Source organism: Lissotriton helveticus, chromosome 6 (genome assembly GCF_964261635.1).
Source record: "Lissotriton helveticus chromosome 6, aLisHel1.1, whole genome shotgun sequence".
NCBI classification, from domain to species: domain Eukaryota; kingdom Metazoa; phylum Chordata; class Amphibia; order Caudata; family Salamandridae; genus Lissotriton; species Lissotriton helveticus.
The window spans coordinates 444,217,481-444,239,035 of record NC_136067.1 but is presented as its reverse complement, the minus strand read 5'-3'; the positions used below and the strand labels follow the sequence as shown (position 1 = coordinate 444,239,035).

At 45.3% G+C, this 21,555-nt stretch overlaps 1 pseudogene; it reads left to right on the top strand.

The window, feature by feature from the left end:
• The first annotated feature begins 18,995 nt into the window (after window positions 1-18,995).
• LOC144761396 (KH domain-containing, RNA-binding, signal transduction-associated protein 1 pseudogene) lies at window positions 18,996-20,834 on the top strand (annotated as a pseudogene).
• Window positions 20,835-21,555: the final 721 nt, after the last annotated feature.

The window sequence follows — 21,555 nt, the reverse complement described above, 5'->3', positions numbered from 1 at the left end:
GCGCTAACCACAATCCCTCCCTCCATGCTTTGATCGAGGCATACATTTATAGCGTTAAGTCCTGCTGACATTAGGTTTTTATAAAATCTGTCTCCGTCTATTTTGGCCCACTTGAGCCTCCTTCCCTGATCCACCGCCATTTCTGTGATATCTGTTTTACATGGTTGTTTCTTGCAATTTAGACCTTTTAGTTCAATGACCAGAGGATTGTGGTCGCTAAAGATACTAATTTGGATTGCCATGCTAGCAGTCCTATTTTTAAGTGTGGGCGAGACCATAACAAAGTCTATATAGGAGTGCCAGCCTCTGCCCTTAAACGTTGGGTTAGGATCTCCATTACTACCTAGCTCTATCAGGTCCATGGTGTGGACCAAATTATGCCTTTTAGTTACCTTCTCTAGCTCCCATCCCTCTGTGGTATGTGCAAAGTGTGGGCCGTTTAATACCGTGCACCGTGACCAATCCTTGTTCAATGGTCTCAAATTATCACAAAGGTGACAGTTAAAATCCCCCATGAGTAATATACTAGGGATGCTTTTTGTCTTAATTGATGATATCTGCCCATCTAGTCTTGAGTCCAATTCTTTTACTACATTTCCTCTGCTGTTTGAGCCCACCGCGTTGTACCAGTTTAGCACTAGAATATTAGTCCCCTTGGTGCGGAAACCTATCGCCTGCATGTTTAGTGAGTCCCAGTTATAGTTGGACCAAACCCCTTGTATACGGAGGTCTACATATATAAGTAGTCCTCCAATCGCTCTCCCCAATGATGCTCTTACGGCGGGAACTGAGAAGCATTTATACCCCTCCATACTATACTGATTAGGGTCGATTACCCAGGTCTCTTGCAGACATATATTTTGAAAATTATAAATGTACTGTCGCCATTCCTGGGAGTCGTATTTGGCCGCCAGGCCTGCGATGTTCCATGATATAATTTTAATACTATCCTGACTGACCCTCGTTGTTGCTCCCACCAGTTCGCTTAGTGGACAAGTTTTCCTGACTACCCCCGCTATTGTGATATTAGTGTTTAGTACAGGTATGTTTTCTACATTCATCCTTCTCCTACTGCCGCTTTCTTCTGGGGTAGTGGGGGTAAAATTTCCTGTCCCTAGAAGCCCTTCCCCAGTTGTACTCCTATCCGTTTGTGTTATACTAGTTTCTTCTTGAACGAGTCAGTCCACCTCGTCCAGAGCACAAAATCTATTCCAGTGAGCATACTGTGATGTTATTGCGTCGTAGATGGCTGTACCCTGCCACGGTGTTTGCCATTGTTGTGTTCTATACTGAGGGTCAAAGTGATAGACCCTACTCGCAGGGACTCTGTGTATCTGCCTGGGTCTTTGGGGCATAATTGGGTAAAAGTATGATAAGTGCAATGGGTACATTTGTGTGTTTGATCCACTCAGCGGGGCATTACATATATAGTTTACTGCAGCGGTGTCTCTAAAATGTATTGTTATAATGTCCCCTGCCAACGTTTTTATTCCGTTGCCTATCCACTCCCCTCTTCTTACAGCAAGTATTTCGCCGGAAATATTTGGGGGTAAATGTCTATTTGCCTTCAGCCATTGCACACATTTGTTTTTTAGTTCAAAGTGTGATTCGCTTTTCCCCTCTTTTAGGGGGGACTCCCGTCAATACAACGACAAAAGGCAAGGCTTCTGGGGGCAGGTTAATTGTCTGGAAGCAAACCGGTCTTGTTTTTTCATGTATATCCTTGGACAGTGTATTTTGGGCTGTGATGGTGCTCTCCTTTGTGTTAGGGCCTATTGTATCTTTTAAAGCTAGAGGATTTCCCTTTCCCTGGTTTGTATGTACTTTGGGGGTGGTAGAAGTGGTAATGTTCGAGGGTGTGGGCGCTTTGACGTTTTGTATGGTAGAGATCTGAGTGCCTTTCTTAGGTTTGTTTGTAGGGGGGTTAACAACTGGTACTGCCTTGTCCTTCTCTATGTTATTAGTAGTTCCCCTTTCTTGTCCCGCCTGGAGTGGTGTTCCTTTTTGTGCCACAGGCTTAGAGGTTCCTACCCCCCTGTTATTAGTTATTGATATTAATCTGTAAATCTTTGACATCAGGGGTTTGATGTGGGTCATGATGGTTTCTTCTAGATCCGCTTTTAAATCTGCTACCATGTTTGCCACCCAACATGGTATCCCTGGTGTGGAATTAATTATTGGAGCCACTAGATTATGATTTGTCGTGGAATTTTTCCCTTTTTTTTATTATTTGCTTGAATTTCTTTGGACCTTTTCGGTTCTGTATTACTTGATCTTGTCTTTTCTAAAAGGGGCAATGGACTTGAGTTTATCTGGGTGTTCTCAATGCCCCTGGGGGTCTCCATGGGTGCCTGTGCACAGGGGAGCTCTGTGTAAGAAGAAGTAAGACAAAAGCTTATATCTGGGGCGTCTGTTGTAACAACTGAGAAGTCATCCCCTAGATCTTGAATAGTTATGGTCGGTGGTAATGAGAGCCTCCTTTCAGTGTTAACTATTGCCGTGGCTACTACCCCTATAGTTTGTTGTAGCATCTTGTCTATCGCTGTTAGTGTCAGTAGGAGCTGGGGCGTATTAGCCTTCTGTCTGGTGTTGGAGCGTAACGTGGGCATCCTAGCACTTTTAACAACCTTCCTCATGTTTTTAGGGGGTCTGCGTATAAAAATAAGAAGTTCTCTCCTACCGGGGACTTTCTAATAAGCAGATGACAAAGCAGTCAATAGTAGTGCACAATGAACAGGGATCAATAGTCACGATGGGCTTAATAGTACCTGTTGGTGTGTTGGTTGAATATCCGCACACGGATCCGATGGGCAGGAGTAAGGGTGGTGTGAGGGTGGTGGCCTGGCCCGGCCTCCTCTGGCCTCGGAGGGCCCGCCCTTTGCCCGGGCTTCGCCGGGCGCTCCTGCACGCTCCCGCGACGCGGGTGGGGAGCCTTGCTTTAATGCGCCGCCTGGCGCGCTGGTTCGTGATGCGACTTCCTGTCCCGGGGCAAGGGCAGCTGGGTAATGTAGTTTTCTGCCCTCTCGCTCTCCCCTACTCGGCGGCGGCTGCTGGACTGCAGCGGCGGCGAGGGGAGAGCGGAACACCAACGCGAGTCCGTGGTCAGCCCAGACGATATAGAAGCAGGCAAGTGTCACTGCGGTGTGTCCCCCGCTCCACCGATGTGGAGCCTTGCTTTAATGCGCCGCCTGGCGCGCTGGTTCATGATGCGACTTCCTGTCCCGGGGCAAGGGCAGCTGGGTAATGTAGTTTTCTGCCCTCTTGCTCTCCCCTACTCGGCGGCGGCTGCTGGACTGCAGCGGCGGCGAAGGGAGAATGGAACACCAACGCGAGTCCGTGGTTAGCCCTGACGATATAGAAGCAGGCAAGTGTCACTGCGGAATAGTAATTTTTACTCCTACACTATCCAACACTTCCTCTACTGTTGCACTCAATGGAGTAGGAATAGTAATTTTTACCCCTACGCTATCCAACGCTTTCCCTACTGTTGCACTCTCTGGAGTAGGAATAGTAATTTTTACCCCTACGCTATCCAACGCTTTCTCTACTGTTGCACTCACTGGAGTGGGAATAGTAATTTTTACTCCTACGCTATCCAACACTTTCCCTACTGTTGCCCTCTCTGGAGTGTGAATAGTTATTTTACCCCTACGCTATCCAATGCTTTCCCTACTGTTGCACTCTCTGGAGTGGGAATAGTAATTTTTACCCCTACGCTATCCAATGCTTTCCCTACTGTTGCTCTCTCTGGAGTGGTAATAGTAATTTTTACCCTCTCACTATCCAACGCTTGCCCTACTGTTGCTCTCTCTGGAGTTCTAATAGCCATTGTTATCCCTACGCTATCCAACGCTTTCCCTACTGTTGCACTCACTGGAGTGGGAATAGTAATTTTTACCCTTACGCTATCCAACGCTTTCCCTACTGTTGCGCTCACTGGAGTGGGAATAATAATTTTTAACCTTACGCTATCCAACGCTTTCCCTACTGTTGCGCTCTCTGGAGTGGGAATAGTAATCTTTATCCCTACGCTATCCAACGCTTTCCCTACTGTTGCACTCTCTGGAGTGTGAATAGTAAATATAACCCTCTCGCTATCCTACGGAAAAAATATTGTATATGTTTTGTTAATAATATGTATAAATATATATATATATATATGTTTTACTTTGTTTTTTTAAGTTACATTAATTATTTATTAATTTTAAGTTTATTTAAGTATTTGTAAGTATGTTTAAATTAATGATATTTATTAATATATTACTTTAGAATTACTTTTAAGATATTTAAAAAATTCGATATTTTGACTGTCTATATTTTTTCCTATCGATATTTTGGAGTCGACATTTTGTACTTACCTGTTTGTAGATAGGAAGTCGATATTCTGGCATTCTATATTTGTACTTCGATATTTTGGCAAGTCGATATTTTGACTGTCGATATTCTGTCAGTGATTCGGTGGGGGGCCATTTTGAGGCCAGGTCCAGGAAGGGCCTGGCCATGTGGCTGGGGGACAAGGGGACATTTTAAAGCCAGGCAGTGTGCTCTGAGCCATAGGCAGGCACCCAGCCTGTTCCTCATGAGAAATGCGCATGCGCGGCCGCCCGCGCATGCGCATTAGGATCCGAAATGGCGGCGCGAATCGCGGGATGGCGAGAGGGAGCCCCGGGGACGCGGCAGACAAGGTAAGTGTTTTTAAAAGCTTTTTATACTTTTATTTATGTATTTAGGGAGGGCGGGAGGGAGGCGGGTGGCGGCCGGCTACGCACCATCTGCGGAGCGCGCGTAGTGCCGCCTGGCTACGCCCGCTACGCAAAATGCGTAGGAGATGGCACTCCGTGCACTCCGTGCACGGAGCGTAGCTGGCCGCCCACCATTAGTCACGTGTGGCCACAGACAAGACAACTCTGCAACTCGTGCAACTGCGGCCTGCTGTTCTGACATCTGAAGAAGATGGGCCCAAAGAAAGGTGGCCGTAGCGCCTCAGCGAAAAATGTTGCCACTGCCAGTAAGAAGGAGCAGAAGAAGCTAGTGGCACCACCTACCAAGGAGACTGGTGGGCCCACTGACACCTTTTTTAGGAAAAAAACTACGCCTGCAGCAGCAGCAGTGTCCGCCGGGGACCAAGCTGGAAGCAGCACATCCGCTTCATTGGGCTCAGTGCCACCACGTCAAGTTAGGTCCAAGACCATGAGTGCTGCTGAGGCAGCCACTTTACTTTCTCAATCACCATCGACCAGTGATGTTGGCTCATCACAAGAAAGTACCATCCAATCAACGCCGGGTGTAACTCAGCTGACGAGTGTTCAACAACCACAGCTGCAACGACAACCACAGGTGCAACAAGTACAAGCCCAAGTACATGGGCAAGAAGAGGCGCAAGGAGAGGCACAAGTAGAGGCGCAAGTAGAGGCGCAAGTAGAGGCGCAAGGAGAGGCGCATGGAGAGGTGCATGGAGAGGTGCAACTAGAGGTTTATGGAGCGGCACAACTGCCTACAACGCTTGTTCCTCCAGAAGTAGGGGCTCATCAGGAAATTGATTTTCAAGCGGAGGTATCATCCAAGGAAGCCACTCCTCCTGATGATGATCCATTGTCTTCCAGATCCCCAGCAAGAAAAAGGTCAAGGAGGGCTGCTACTACTACTACTACAAGTTCTTCTTCAAGCCCCTTTCATTCTGATGACCTTGATCTTGATTGGAACCCAGCAATGCAGTCTGACAGTGAGGCACGCCATGAGCAGACAAAGGCAGCTAAGCCTAAGGTTCCTGCAAGGCTTCGCCTTATGGGTGATGACGACGAACAAGAAGTGGTGTCTTCTGCTGCTGATGAACAGTCTGACGACGACCCAGTCATCACAGACGTCACTCCAGCCCCAGCGGGCATGCAGCAGACAGACATTTTCACCCTATCCCGACTGGCTGCTGAGCGGGATGTGGTCGGCTTGGCACTGGTACCACCACCAACGCAGTTAACTACAACACCAACACGACCTACAGCTTCCATCTTTTTTAGTCAGAAGGGCCGGCAGGGATGTCCATCCAGCTCGACCTCCATTACCTCAAGTAGTGGTGGTGTAAGTGAACAACAGGAACAAATTCAGCCACGCCCATCCTCCACTTCATCTGGCATTGAAAGTCAAAGTAGCACCTCCACCACCAGCAGACATCTCCAGTCCCCCGTTTGGGACTTCTTTACTGTTAGCGAAAAGGCGGAAAACATGGTCGTTTGTTCGATTTGTAAAGTATTAGTTAGTCGGGGTAAGCTTGGTACCAACTATGATACCGGAGGCCAGATAGGTCATCTCCAAAAACACCACACTATCCAGTGGGATGCGCACCTAAGAAACATCCAGGAAGCCAAAAGTAGAACTGATCCAAATGTATCCATTCACATTGCATCTGATGCTGATGAGGGGCTGATTGTGCAGGGGGGTAGTCAAGAACCGACCAACATTTTTTCTGGTATAACCAGTATCTCTGGCAGCAGCACTGCAGTGGTAGCGCCCACACCCTCTACCCTGCAACATGTATGAGGCACACCAAGAGTCTGGGAGAGACACCAATGTGAAAAAGTACATCAATGAGCCTAACTGGTTTGAAGAAGTCTGCATCATCATCATCACGTAAAACCGTCCAGCCCACCATTAGAAGCATGTTTAGGTCGGATGCGCCATTTTAAAGCAACCACCCAACGGCACGTCTGTATAACGCAAAGCTGGCTAAAATGCTAGCGCTGGACCTTCTCCCTTTTTCTTTTGTGGAAGGGGTAGGTTTTCTAGAATTTGTGGCAAATTCATACTGCACCTAACCTTTTGGAAGAGTTTGATAGGAAGGTCTCTGAAAGGCTGCATCCAAGAAATCGCATAGTTGATTATGTTTCCATGGATATTGGCAGTAACATAGTTAAGGCCATGCAGGATGGTGAGTACTTCAGAGTGCCGTGTTTGGCGCACAGTATTAACATCGTGGTGCAAGACTTCGTGAAAAAAGAAAACACAGTCAGCAAGTTACTGACCACCTGCCGAAGAATCTGCACACATTTCAGCTATTCTTTTAAGGCCCGGAAGGAGCTGAGGAGCATTCAACATGAACGTAGACTGCCAGTCAAATGACTCATCCAGGAGGTGGCAACACGTTGGAACTCAACCTTTTACATGCTTGAGCGTCTGTCTGAGCAGTGGGGGGTAATAAATGATTATGTCTATAAACTGGGTTCTACTATGAAAGACATGAGGCTAGAGTTGGAGGAATGGAAGCTAGTTGCAAGCCTGACAGACATGCTTCATCCTTTTGAGATCTTCACGCGTGAAGTCAGCAGGGAGGACTGTTCTTTGGGCAAAGCTATCCCATTGTTGGTCATGCTAGAGCACCAACTGAAGGTGTTGTCTTCAACGTTCCAAGATGATGCTGAAAAGCAAGACGCATATCAGTTGGCGGAGAGGTTATTAAGCCGCCTAGTTGCCAATGAAAGGCTTAAAACCATACATACAGAACAACATTACATTTGTGCCACTATTCTGGATCCATGGAACAAAAAGGCAGTGGTCAGCAAAGCATTCATTCCTTTTGATGAAGCAGATGTTTCAAAGTAGAAACACTGGCTAGCTGTGTCAACCCATCGGTTCGAAAAAGAGCGGCAGAAAATTCAAGGATCCGGCAGAAGTACATCTGAATCAGCAGGCCATTATGCGTCAAGTTCCACTTCTGAATCTGTGGACGAAGGGAGTCACGTTCCCTCACAGCCGTTAACGACACCAACACAACCGTATCATCATCCTCACCTGCACCAGGCCAAGCCATAATATTGTCAGAAGCGGATTGGCTAACTCATCAAGGGTTTGCTCGTTCCAGTGCTGCAAAGGCCACACAGATGGTACGCAAAGTGGAGGAACCGTGGAGAACCTTGAGTCGATGGTGCAGGCCTACCTGGATGACCCAACAGAGGTCTTAGTTAATCAGAACCCATTGCTGTATTGGTATAGAAAAAGGCCTCTATGGACACTGATCACCAACCTGGCTCTAAATTATTTGTCTTGCCCATTCGCAAGCGTGTCTTCTGATTGTGTTTTCAGTGCTGCTGGTGCCATTGTAACTTCAAAAAGGACCCGCCTTTCGACCAAAAATGTGGAGTGGTTAACACAGATCAAGATGAATCAGCACTTCATACCACCAGATTACAAAATACGTTAATGCACGCAGGAAGAAGAGGACACCGACTTAGGTGACGGAAGTTCTTCTCTGTTAGCTGACCTACTCCCGTCTCAATTTATAGAGTTTGAGGACAAGCTCTACTTCCCTGACACCGAGGCCTGAAAATGACTTCCTTTTTTTCGTCCTTATTCACTTTTATTCCTGTGTGTCTTTCTTTGTTTTGCAACTTTTACCACAACAAAACTCTCACAACAAGTTCATCAGCAGCACTGTCTTCATCTTATTTTCCTTATTGATTTGAAGGTGCCGCAGTCTGCATTCCTGAGGTTCACAAGTTCACAACTCAATCATGCTCCTCTATCCTCCTCCTCCAGACTCCCCCTATACATTTCCCTCAAGGCCGATGGATGGATTACGAAGAATAAAAAACTTTGTTTTCGTAGACGAGTCCACTCAAGTGGGACTGAAATTACTGACTGACTACATGCTTGCTGATTGCTGACAGAGTTACTTCTGAAATTAACAGGAGAGACTGCCCTGTGGGCCCTCACTTTCCGAAGAAGATGCGGACAAAAAGTAGAACAGGTAATGAATAATGAGAAGATGGCATGCAGTGGACAGCAATGGCTGTCTGGCTCTGATGAAACCAATTGCTGTTTGTTTTTTGTGCATGAAATGAATCATATGTCTTGTCTTAGTTATTATTTAATCTTTTACACAGTAATTGTAACTCATGTCTACTACTCTGTTTATTTTACCTTGTATAATTCAAATTGTACTTCAAATTCAGGGGCCACTATGTTGCATTTTACAATATGCAAAATGTCCTTGGAGTGGACTCACTTGCCAATATACCATGATGATTGATTAAATAATATATCTTTTTTCTTTACAGTCACTCACTGGGATGGATGGATCATCAGCGTCGGTTTACGGAAGAACTATGGCCAATTCGTGAGTGGCAAACAGGTAAACCAGTCTACAACAACTACTACAGCAGAACTACACGTCTGTCTATTCGTGGTATGCAGTGTACTGTTGTTATTATGCCAGGCAGAGTCCACTCCTGACAGCAGTACATGTAAAATTGGGGCTATGTGGCTTGCTGCATACAATTAGATATGCTTTGTCTGTCTGACAAAGAGCCTAGGTATATTACATTAGGTTGCTTCACTCAGTGGTAACTGCCTTGACCGTCTGCATGGCACTGCCTCAAGCTTGGGCCAAACATCTGTTATGTTTGCGAAATTTGCTGTTTTACCGTTTTTCGCGAATCTCGCGAAATTACCGAAAATTCGCAAATTCTTGAGCGGAACGGATTTTTGGCCCATGCTTGCGGCAGGGCCATGCAGACAGCCAAGGCAGGCACCACTGAGTGAAGCATCCTGATGTAGCATACCTAGGCTCTTTGACACAGACAGACAAAGCATATCTAGGGTTTAGGGTTCAGTGCGATATACTAGGGTTTTTGGGTTTAAGTTGGTAGGGTTCCCGCTGAGTCTAGGGCTCAGGGCCCGATGCAGGCTCGTTCATAATGATGTTGGCAAGGTTTTAGGGGGGTTTGGCATTCTTTGGTCCAGAATTGGCAGCATTTTGCTCTTTTTTGGTGTTTTGCGGGCGCGTGTGTTTGGGTGAAAAGTGAAAACTAGCCGTAGACCTTCTTCTTCTTCTTCTTCTTCTTCAAAGAGCGCAGTGGTTCGATTTTGTTCTGCCTTGCTGAGATTCTTGGGAATCGCTGGAACAAGTGTCCAGGTAAGTTTCAAGAGGATCGAAGTAGTGGAAGTGCTGAAAACAGCAATTTTTAGGGAACAGCGCAATTTGCCATGTTTTGAATATACCAGTATTGCGTGTTTTTGGGGAGCTGTTTGGGGGTGTTCTAGATTTGTGGGGGTGAGTCGGGGGGGTCTTGGAGCACTGCTGGGAAGGTCTAATTTGGATTGCAAGTGGTTTCAAGAAAATCCATGGTGGAAAAGGGGGGGTTGGGCCTAGTTGCAGACATCATTTTGGCACAATTTAAACTGAGGCCTAGCAGCATTGCGTGTTTTTGGGAGGCTGTTTGGGGGTGTCTAGGTTTTTGGGGGTGCGTTTGGGGGTCTGGGAGCACTGCTGGGATAGTCTAATTTTGATTGCAAGTGGTTTCAAGAAAATCCATGGTGGAAAAGGGGAGGTTTGGGCCTAGTTGCAGACAGCGTTTTGAACAATTTAAACTGAGGCCTAGCAGCATTGCGTGTTTTTGGGAGGCTGTTTGGGGAGTCTAGGTTTTTGGGGGTGGGTTTGGGGGTATGGGAGCACTGCTGGAATAGTCTAATTCTGATTGCAAGTGGTTTCAAGAAAATCCATGGTGGAAAAGGGGGGGTTTGAGCCTAGTTGCAGACAGCGTTTTGCACAATTTAAACTGAGGCCTAGCAGTATTGCATGTTTTTGGGAGGCTGTTTGGGGGTTCTAGGTTTTTGGGGGTGGGTTTGGGGGTCTGGGAGCACTGCTGGGATAGTCTAAGTTTGATTGCAAGTAGTTTCAAGAAAATCCATGGTGGAAAAAGGGGGTTTGGTCCTAGTTGCAGACATCGTATTGGCACAATTTAAACTGAGGCCTAGCAGTATTGCGTGTTTTTGGGAGGCTGTTTGGGGGGTTCTAGTGTTTTGGGGGTGGGTTTGGGGGTCTGGGAGCACTGCTGGGATAGTCTAATTTTCATTGCCAGTGGTTTGAAGAAAATCTATGGTGGAAAAGGGGAGTTAGGGCCTAGCTGCAGAGTGCGTTTGGAGTGATTTTGACTGGTAGGCCTCACATTTTCTAAGCGTGGGATTTTCCATTTTTGCTTTTGGCCTGTTTGGGGGTGTTCTACTTTTTTGCGGGTGGGTTGAGGGGTCTGGGGGAAATGCTGGGAAGGTCTATTATCGGATGCAAGTGGTTTGGAGAAAATCTATAGTGGGGTTTGGGCCTAGCCCTAGTTGCAAAGAGTGTTTTGGCACGGTTGAAAGTTAGGCCTAGTAGTAGTATTGCATGTTTTTTGGGGGGCTGATTTCGGGGGTTCTAGATGTTTGGGGGTGGGTTGAGGGGTCTGGGAGCACTGCTGGGAAGGTCTAATTTTGTTCTAAAATCGCAGTTTACACTTTACACCTAGCTTGAGGGGAAAGATCCGCAAATTTCGCCCACACAAGTTATTTAGCCTTGAAAAGGAGACTCAGAGTACGCACTTTCGAAATGATGCTTGTATGTATTGTAATACTGTCGACTCTGAAACTGAAAGTGTTATTTTTGCACTACACAGCGTACCTTATATTTTTTTCTCCGTGGTGTTTTAATATCACTTCCTGTTTTTCCATCAACAATTACAGGCCGGCTTTTACCCTGTGCAATGGCAAAAAGGATGAACTCAGGCTTACAATTAGCGACCCGCAATTCAGCATCCGCCAGGCAGGCAGTGGACAAGGTGTCTTCTGGTCCCCAACATTGATTGACGGAGCGTCAGATGGAATGGAGGAGTAATGCGAAAAAGAGGAATGGCTGGATGCATGCAACTTCCCAAATTCAACAGGACAACTACAACAACATACAGTTACAGTATCCATCTTCATTTCTACTTATCTTTTAAGTAATGTTATTGCTGTGAGCTTCTATGAGTGTGACTCTGTGTATTTGTTTGCTCTGTGCTTAAATTCATCCCTCCAGCCATTGTATACTTTTTTCTTTGCTATTTTTTAAACTTATTTAATGTACTAAGTGGTTCTTCTCTCTGAGGGCAGATAGGCAAATTAAATTGCGTAATTACTCCAGCCCTGTACTGTCACATTGTTTCTTCATAGTTAGTACATTGTAGAAAGTACTACTTACTTTTCAGTAACCTATCCATTTAGCAAACAACTTCATGCATGCAGTAGTGCATGCACTTCCTTGATGTCCCTTAAAAGATTTATGGATAACTTCGTATACAAAGATTTGTTATCTTCATTTGTTGTTTGTCCATGCTGTTTTTTCCCTCTGTCCACAAAACTTTCCCCACAAACCCCATTCCCATCCAAGTTTCAAACCCTAACCCTCTTCCCCCGGGCTGTGTGGTTTTCATTGAGGTGTGAGTAAATTACAGCAATAATTCCACACACTTGCTGGGGAGGATAAGGTGCAAGCAACCTCCTCAAATCAATATTAAGGCGGTTAGATGAATCCTAGGATATTGTAATTCTGGTTAAAAAAACAACAATGAGTATTTTAAAATAATTTCTGAATTTCATGCCCACCATCGATTGGATCCATCGTCAACGTCATCCTCCTACATGTCAATAAGACTTGTTGTTACGCTGCTGTGTCACTGTTCTTGTTGTAGCCATAATCATCCATGCAATTCTTTTTTCCCCATACTTATCTTCAGCATTGCTTAGGCTACTGTTCCTTCTAATACTCCTCTCAGGCAACTCATTTTTTTACTTTGTTTTTCATATGCTGCTACTGCTAGTGTGGTACCACTCCTACTAACACCACAACAAAGGAATTTTGGTCGGGGGTGGCGTAATCGCCATTTGCCATGCAGCCAGCTCTGTGCCTAGCTCTATTCTCAAACACGAATCACAGGTAAGATAAGCATTTTGGGGAGGTAGAATAATGGGCTAGGACTCGGAGGAGAGACTGACAGTAGTACTAGTAAAGTAATAGTAGGCCAATTGAATTCACTAACTCTGTTAGTGGCACTTTTTAACATTTTTGGACGTTTTAGATAATTCATGCTGGTAAGTTTGAGGAAACCAAACGTGCCGTAACCCCCGCCCACCACCCCACAAAATAACATCAACGCGTACACTATGTTGAAGTATGTAAAATAAATAATTGTATTTACCCTAACAAAAATAAACTAGTCTCACCCCTCCCTAACCCAAACAATTGTCCATTTCAAATAGTCCTCTGAAAAGTCCCAAATAATCCCCAACTCCTGATTCCCACCCACCCAACAGGGGGGACAGTCACTTCCTCCGGCGGTGTCCTGCAGACAGGTGGTCCCGCAGCTCTTTGCGGATGTCCCGCGGCTCTTTGCGGAGGTCCCGCATCTGGCATTGTTATTTCTCAGCCAGGCGCTCCAGGAAGTCCACTCTTTTTCTGAGGCGGCAAACACGTGTCATCCAGGCTCTGGGGGGGGCAGCAGTTGTTTTTGCTGCTGTGCGGCGGCGGCGGGAGGCTGTCGGGCCACGGCGCCATTTAGCTGAAGGCTGCTGGCTGGTGGACCCGGGAGTACTAGAGGAGGATGCAGTAGTTGCCGCTTCCTTGTCCTGCTCCCGAGCCCACAGCAGCCGATATTCAGCGCAAATGGCCTCCAGCTTACGGCCCTGGCCCGGACAGCCATCTCCTTCCGGCTGAGCTTTTGTTGCGGAGCATCTATATGAAGAAAGAAAGAAAAATACTGTAGCCAATAGTCTTTAACATTAACTCAAAATAATTCATCTGAAAGTTGTCTCACAGTCAGTAACACTAGCAACTTGCAAGCACAGTATAACATTTTGGCATGTATCTTTCCACCGTCTTTGTAGGCCTGTGACATTAGTGGGAGTTTCAGGAATTCTACTAGCAGCACTATGGACTCACTACTACATAGTCAGAGAGTCAGAGACAGCACCAGTCTTCTTCTTTTTTCCTCTTGTTTTGCAAAAGAAATTACTTGTACGTGAACTTGTGGTAGTCTAGCCGGCAGCATAATGCCAGCTCACTCAGCTTGCACCCAAGAAAAACAGACACAAGCCATGATGACGTAGACTCGCATTACTTTAAGCAGAACATGCAGGTGGTGATAGGGAAGCTCTTACTTTTCAACAGGGGTGGCACTGGCCATACTCGGTTACATCAAGGGCTACTGCTCAATGTAATTTATATTTCGTACTGCCCCCCCGGGCCTTGACTACTACAAAAGGAAAATGAAGATTATTCATTTCTGATCCTATATCCTGCCTATCACATGATCTTTGCTTATGTGATGGATGGCTTTAGGTGCTTTGTTTTTATAGATTGAGTGAACAGCGATAGTCCACCCATGACACAGCTGAAAGAAAATTATTAACATAGGGAGTGAGTGTGGTACCCATAATTGCCAGGGGAAGGGACTTTACTTGATATAATGTCAACTATACATTGACAATATATGCTGTGCTTGCAAAGCAAACTACTGTACTGTTAGTCAAGGGAATATTTCTGAACAATCACAACTTCTAGTATTTGGATTTCCTCAGCTTTGCTACTCTGGCACAGACATGCTGTTCAAAGTAACATTCTTCATCCACTGAGCATCTGCTCTACTACATACACCTCTGCTATCTATGAGGAAGAAGAAGATACCATCCAGGCTCCCAAAGTAATTGTCTATCATTCTTCTTAATGTCTCAACTGTACCAAGTTTACTTTTTCTCAAAAACCAACTAACACCCTTTTCATTTTATTTAGTAAACCACCGTCTTGACTTGCATTTGAGTTTGACCCAAACAATATATTGCAATGCACACCACACATGCATTTTCTCTGATTCAACCACACAGGCAGTCATCTTTTCTTTCTCCTCCAACCATCCTTGCTTCAAGCAGCCATGCATGTGATTCCTTCCTATCAGCCACCTCTGCCTGCATTCGAAAACACGTATCGTTCTTTACAGTCATAAATGTTACGACTCGCTCGTCCTTCCTTTCGCCCTTCTTTCCCTTTTCGTTCTTCACATCCCTCAAGTTCATCTGATATGACTTGGCTTCCCGATAAAAGTTTCCCAGCTGAGTTGAAGTCATAGAGGGGGCCATTGCTTACCCGAAAACTACCGCCGCTAATGCTATGGCTAAGTCAAGGTTGACTGTCTTCTCCGTGATTGGCAAAAATGTAGTTCTAAATTAGTAACTGTTCTTAGCAGTACAGTGTAGTTGTACTAGTGTACTGTCTACTGCACAGTACATCATACACTCCTTTGCGAGCCTACTCAAAAATTTCAACAAGTAAGGAGTATAATAACTTACCACCATCCGCCACCGCTGAGCCTTCCCCCCCCAACTCCTCCTGGTGGCACTTGTTGTGGTAAGAAGTATGAACAAGGGAACTCCCAGAGATCAATTTTAGGTCTCGAGGGGGGAGTAATATATCAAACACTGAGAACAAAAACCTCTTAACTGACCTATTGATTTTACTGTTTATGGAATAAATCACATCAGTTCACAAAGGATGCAACATGAAAAAGAAGTTTTCAAAATAGCATATTATATTTAGGTTTTCTATTTATTTTTCATTGTCATAGTTTAGGATGGAAATACATTTTTGTAACATTTTTCATATTTTTAAGACAAAAAGAATTAGATACAGTGCCAAACATTCATTATTAATTGTAACAAAATTAAAATGAACCCCACAGAAGAACACTGACAAGTGCTATCAATCTATCTAGCAGTCATACAACATCATTCATTCTCTGTCTTACATGTTCACACTGGTGACAAAATTACAAATGAAACAAACAGAGGACAACATTACAACTGAGATCCTAGTAGCTCTTGATGGTTAGATAGCCAATTTTCATATTCTTTATAACATACAAATTGTAAATTATTTGGTCGTTGACTTTGTTTTCCTTTTATTATCTTTATGTGCGGGTCTCAGGTGTATAGGGCCTTGTTGTGGTGCCGCCGCATCACCTGGAGTGGACCCCTTCGCACTGCTGGCCCCGGCACTGGTGTTAGGTGCCGCATCCGATGTTGTGACGTCTAGAAAAAACATGTCATATTTTCAGATGCCATACACCACCCCCTATGTCGTCTCATAATGAAAGAAAATGTTAATACATAACCAATTTGTAATTATTGGGAATGAAAAAAAGTGACGGTTTTGGGGAGGGTGATAACCTTTTATATGGTTAGCCATTAAATGCTACACTTTTTGGCACAACTGATCAATGCTTACTTTTTAACGTGGACCATTTTTATAATTACAGACAGAAGATTCCATTGCTCTTCTGCCAACAGGACAATTTACCACCTACTCCTCATCACCAGCAGTACTTTAAGTACTTAAAAGAAGGTGGGGGCTCCCGCACAGTTATTCTAATAATTTGATGTGTTAAGTTATATTGATTCAAGGGAATGTTGTTTAAACTTTAACGTCATCTATCTCATCACCAGTGCTCGCTCGCAATACTGCGCTATTAAAAATGAAGAAATAGTTTTTTTATTTCTTATTTGAAAATAAAACTTTAAAACTAACAAACACTGTGTGGTTTTTGTTCACGAGTGAGTGAGCGGAAGGGTTTGAACTTTGAACTACTACACTGTGCAGGCATGTTTCCGTGACTCTGATAGGTCGGGACTCGGCGGTAGTCTTCTTCTGTTCTTCTGGGTCGTAACGTAATCATTGGTCAGACACACTAGATAGTCGGTCAGGGGATTGGGGGTTCAACTTCTGTTCGGACTGAGGTATGTGGAAAGTCGAACTGCACTTATCATCAACAATGTCCCATTTCTCTTGTCCATACTTCTGTATGTGCAGAATAGTCCCTGAAACACTAGCGGTATGGTATGTGCTCCTATCAAATCAAAAAAGCCAACTACTAGCTTATTCTTGTTGGACACATTGACATTTTGTTGTAGGAGATTGTCAAAGCACTTACATTAATAAGACTGGAATAGACAGCAAGGGCAACCCAGAGGACTGCACTCAGTGCCTGGATCAGAGTTTTGTTTAACACCGTTTGCCGACTGGGCAAGCTTAGCTACCTACACAGACCGAGTCATAATAATAGTATATAATAGTAGTAGCACAGAGAGTGATGGTAGAGGCAGGATAAGAATGTAGAAACAGTCTACAAGAAGATCAAAGACTATTTTGTAAAAAAATAGCGTTAGGAAACAATTTTGAATGAATAGGACCTGTAAAAGTTAGGGAAGTATAATTATTAATATTAACAGCAGAACAACTTACTGGGGCCAGCAGAAGAGCCTGCAGAGGACTGTTCCTGCCCACCCTGTTCCGCCGGAGTTTCAATCTTCTTGCCCCTGGAAGGTGCTGATGATCATGAAATAAACACAAACATGGATGATTGTTTTTTTTTTTAAATATTTGATTTCTTTGACCACAATCTAAAATTATCTTGGGGAAACAAATTACCAACAATTGCACTACATGCATTGATTGACCTATCTGATCTGGTCAACTAGGATAGATAGTACAGTATTGCTGAATTCGCAGACCGTCTACTTGGAAAGTTATGTAAATCACTAACTAAACCAACAACAAAAAGGCTCTATTACGACTGCCAGCCCCCGCGAGCACGAAAAAACACACGCGAACTCGTAATAGCGCGCCGCACACAACGCGAGCTTGCCACAAGAGACCCGAAACGGAAATACGCAACACGCACAAGAGGGCCACACCCATGTACGACTACATGGGTAACTTTGCAGTCGGTGCGCTGCTAGCGGCCCGCGAACAAGCAAAAAGCAACGCGAACACGCAAAAAAAATCAGCAAATTCGCACGAATTCACAGATTTTGCGGATCGCGAATTCACTTTGGCACTAAGTCACATACCGCGAATTTGCGCATTAGCAGTCACAAGACAATATGGATCTAAAGTCAAGCTAACAAAAAGTCTACCTTCAGCAAATCTTTGAATTGGTCAAATATTCATATCAAGATGTACAGAGCAATGTAAAGCAGGGTTGCAAAATCCATCAAGGCTCCACATGAATAAACGAAAATACCAGCTCAATCAAAGGGTATTGCTACATCGAATGTCAACTCAAACAAAGGGCCGAATATTCCAAGAAGTTTCCAAATTTGCAAATATAACAAAGTTTAAGGAAATGCAAACCCCTCGTATATATTCAACCTATATACTTATACATTAATCACGAAAATCTGCTAAAGTGCTTTGGAAAGTGTAAATGTGTGATTGGAACAATAGAGGTATTCCAGCTTTTATGTCATACAACTGCTCCCTTTATGAATTACTAGCAGCCCTTACCGACGTTGTCCGGGCACTTACATGCCACACACCCCGTCAGTGTCCGCACCCGCCCGTCCCGACGTTGTCCGGGCACTTACACGCCACACACCACGTCAGTCTCCGCTCCCGCCCATCCCGACGTTGTCCGGGCACTTAGACATCACACACCGCGTCAGTGTCCGCTCCCGCCGACGCTAGATGCACACAAACACGCGGGGCACTTACACGCCACACACCATGTCAGTGTCCGCTCCCACCGACGCCCTGACGTGATAGAACGCTATCCTGACGCCAATGCTGCAGGCGTGAGTATCAGACCGCACACGCCGCTAAACGACATGCCTAAAACGGTATTCACGACATGAGAGAACGCTATCCTGATGCCGATGCTATAGGCGTGAGTATCAGACCGCACATGCCCACAACGCTAAATGACACGCCCCAAACGCTATTTGCATGCTGTATAATGGCTTTTCACACGCCAACCTCTGAGCTGGTGCCACTCCTGCGGACTACTTTGCCCCACAATGTTTTTTCCCCTTACAAAGTATATGTTGGGCTGCTGTATAGCCTATGTCCATCTGCTGCAACTCCCCTATATAATGCTGTATTGGGTGTTGTGATTGGTGTTGTACTTCTAGAGCTTACCTGCCTCAAAGGTTTCAGCTCTCTCTTTATAATAGTAGTATGGATATTTTACGGAGAAGCCTCATAGTCAAGACGGTAGGGCGGGGCAAGGGGGCGTTATGCCAACCGTTGGCCGTAACGTCACTTCCTGTTCTCACCCCTGTGTATTAGGAGCGGCGCAGCAGCTTTGCGGTTCTTTCTCGGTCTTCCACCAACAGTGCGCCTTTCGAGACTGTGTAATCCCTGCTGGCCAGTTTTCGTCTGCCTTTTCTCTTCACACACTGCAACTATGCAGGCCCCGAGGAGCATGCTCGGTCGAGGTTCTCGCCGCGGTGGTTTCAAAGGCTCCAGCGGAGGTCGTTCTGAGCCGCCTTCCGCCACTCCAACCCAAGAGCCCTAAAGCAAGTACCTGCCTCAGCTGCTGGCCGAAAAGGACAGTCTGGATCCGAGCTTTACACACGCTATGAAACTCCTGAGCACTGAAATTGAAAAGGTCCAAAAGGGAGATAAAAAGGACGACGATGAGGCAGACACATACCTTGATTTGTTTTCCCACAAGAATATGAAGCTGAAGGAGCACATTCTTATTCCAGTTAAACAGTACCCAAAGTTTAATTTTCTTGGGAAAATCCTGGGGCCGCAGGGCAATACTATTAAGAGACTACAAGAAGAGACGGGAGCCAACATTGCCGTACTGGGGAAGGGTTCTATGAGGGACAAAGGAAAGGAGGAGGATTTGCGAAAGGCGGCGATCCAAAATATGCCCATCTGAACATGGATCTGCACGTGTTCATCGAGGTCTTCGGACCCCCGTGTGAGGCGTACACGCGCATGTCGCACGCAATGGAAGAGGTTAAGAAGTTCCTAGTGCCGGATATGATGGATGAAATCTGCCAGGACCAGTTTTTGGAGCTGTCTTACCTGAATGGAGCCCCACCAGAGGCTTCGCGTGGTCGTGGTGGTCCACCTACCCGTGGAAGAGGAGCCCTCCCTCCCCCACCGCCTGCACCCGTTGCGAGGGGGCGTGGTGTTCCACCACCGCGTGGTGCTATGGGACCCCACGGGGCGCCACCAGATAGAGGAGGTCCACTCCCAAGAGGTGGTATCGCTGGTCGGGGTGTTACCCCTTCACCTTCTGGCAGAGGCATGCCTTCAACCCATTCCAGACCACCAGGAATCCAGAGGATACCGCTCCCGCCACCGCCAGCCGCAGAACACTACAACGATTATGGCTATGAGGATACCTATGCTGAGCAGAGTTACGAGGGGTACGAAGGCTACTACAGCCAGGGTCAAGGAGATACAGCAGAATACTATGACTACGCTCACGGTGAGACCCCAGAATCCTATGACAGCTACGGTAGGCCAGAAGGGCAAGATGACTGGAACAGCTCGCGTGCATTGAAGGCACCTCATCCCGGCCTGTGAAAGGCTCATACAGGGATCACCCCTACGGATGCTATTAAACAGTTATTACGACGACATTGTGCACGTTCCCAGATACTGGTTTCCAGACTCATCCTGTTGCTTTTCAGGCAGACAAGTAATTGTCTAACTATTCTTTCGTGCTCTCCTTCATACCAGCTTCTGTACCAAGGAGTATTTTAATGGCGTTAAAATAGTTTTACAAACATCTAATTTTATGTGTAGTGTAGCCGAGACGTTCTTTCTAAACGGTGTTCTGCAGTTCTTTTCAAAAGTTCATTTCAAACTAATTATGGCTTGGTTGTGAAGTCAGTTGGTTCAAGAAACCAAAGTATTTATTTTTTTACTTTTGTTACAAATCTTAAAAGTTGTAGCTACAGAACCCCAAACACAGGTTACATTTAAAAATATTTTTCCTTTTTAGTTTTCCGTTCGGCATTAAAAGCAATGCGTAAATTGTTTAAATAAATCTTAGCTGATTGGCAGTCAAAAAGCAGATTGGCAAATAAATCGTGTTCCACTTTTTAATACAAAAAATATAATGGAGGGAAATATTGGGTAATAAAATTGGGACGCTGCCCCTCCACCCCTTCCCCACCAATTGCGTTCGTAACAAAGTAACTGCATTATTGGTGGGGTAGGTTGAAACGCTATAACTGATCTTGTAGGCTTGGCATTTATTGGCCACCGTCTTGTGTGCCCTAGTGCCTGCATGATATCGGAAGCTGGAGCCTTCCCGCCCCCTTATGTACTCTAGTTGTATTCTTTTATTCCCCTTACTTTTCTGGCTCGAGACTGGTTGTTCTTGATCTGATTCCCGATATGTTCAATACGATTTAAGTAGCCTTCAGTGGGAGGGGCATGAACTTGCTGAACAGGCAACCTCCCACTGGATGTGGGAGTGACTTAAGTGCATGGAAATGCAGTGGACCAATCTGGCCTTGTTCAGTAGGGACCACCACCATTTCCTGCCGAACAGAAATGGCCCTGGGAGTGCTGCTCCACACTGGGTTCACAGGGTGACCACTCCTCTCGTTTTTATATCAACACATTAGTACTTTAAACACTGCTGTTAGGGGAAGGAGCAAACCATGAAAAGCTTCCTTTTTGTACATAGTTATCAATCCTGTGGGTTTGTACACCGCACTATCAGTGTACGCGTAGGATAATTACTTAACGAATGTGTGAAGACTGCCTAAATAGGTAGCTAAACTTATGTCAAAATGTCTGCCAGTTTTGTCAATAAAGTTTAGCCATTTTTTAATCAAAAATCATAGTCAAAGTGAACAATCTCTATTTTGTAAACAGAAACCTAATTGTTTGCCATATATGAACTTATTTCTTTAAATCTCATCAAGGTCAAAGCAGCACATACACTTCAGTTGACTATTGCTGATTCATCATGA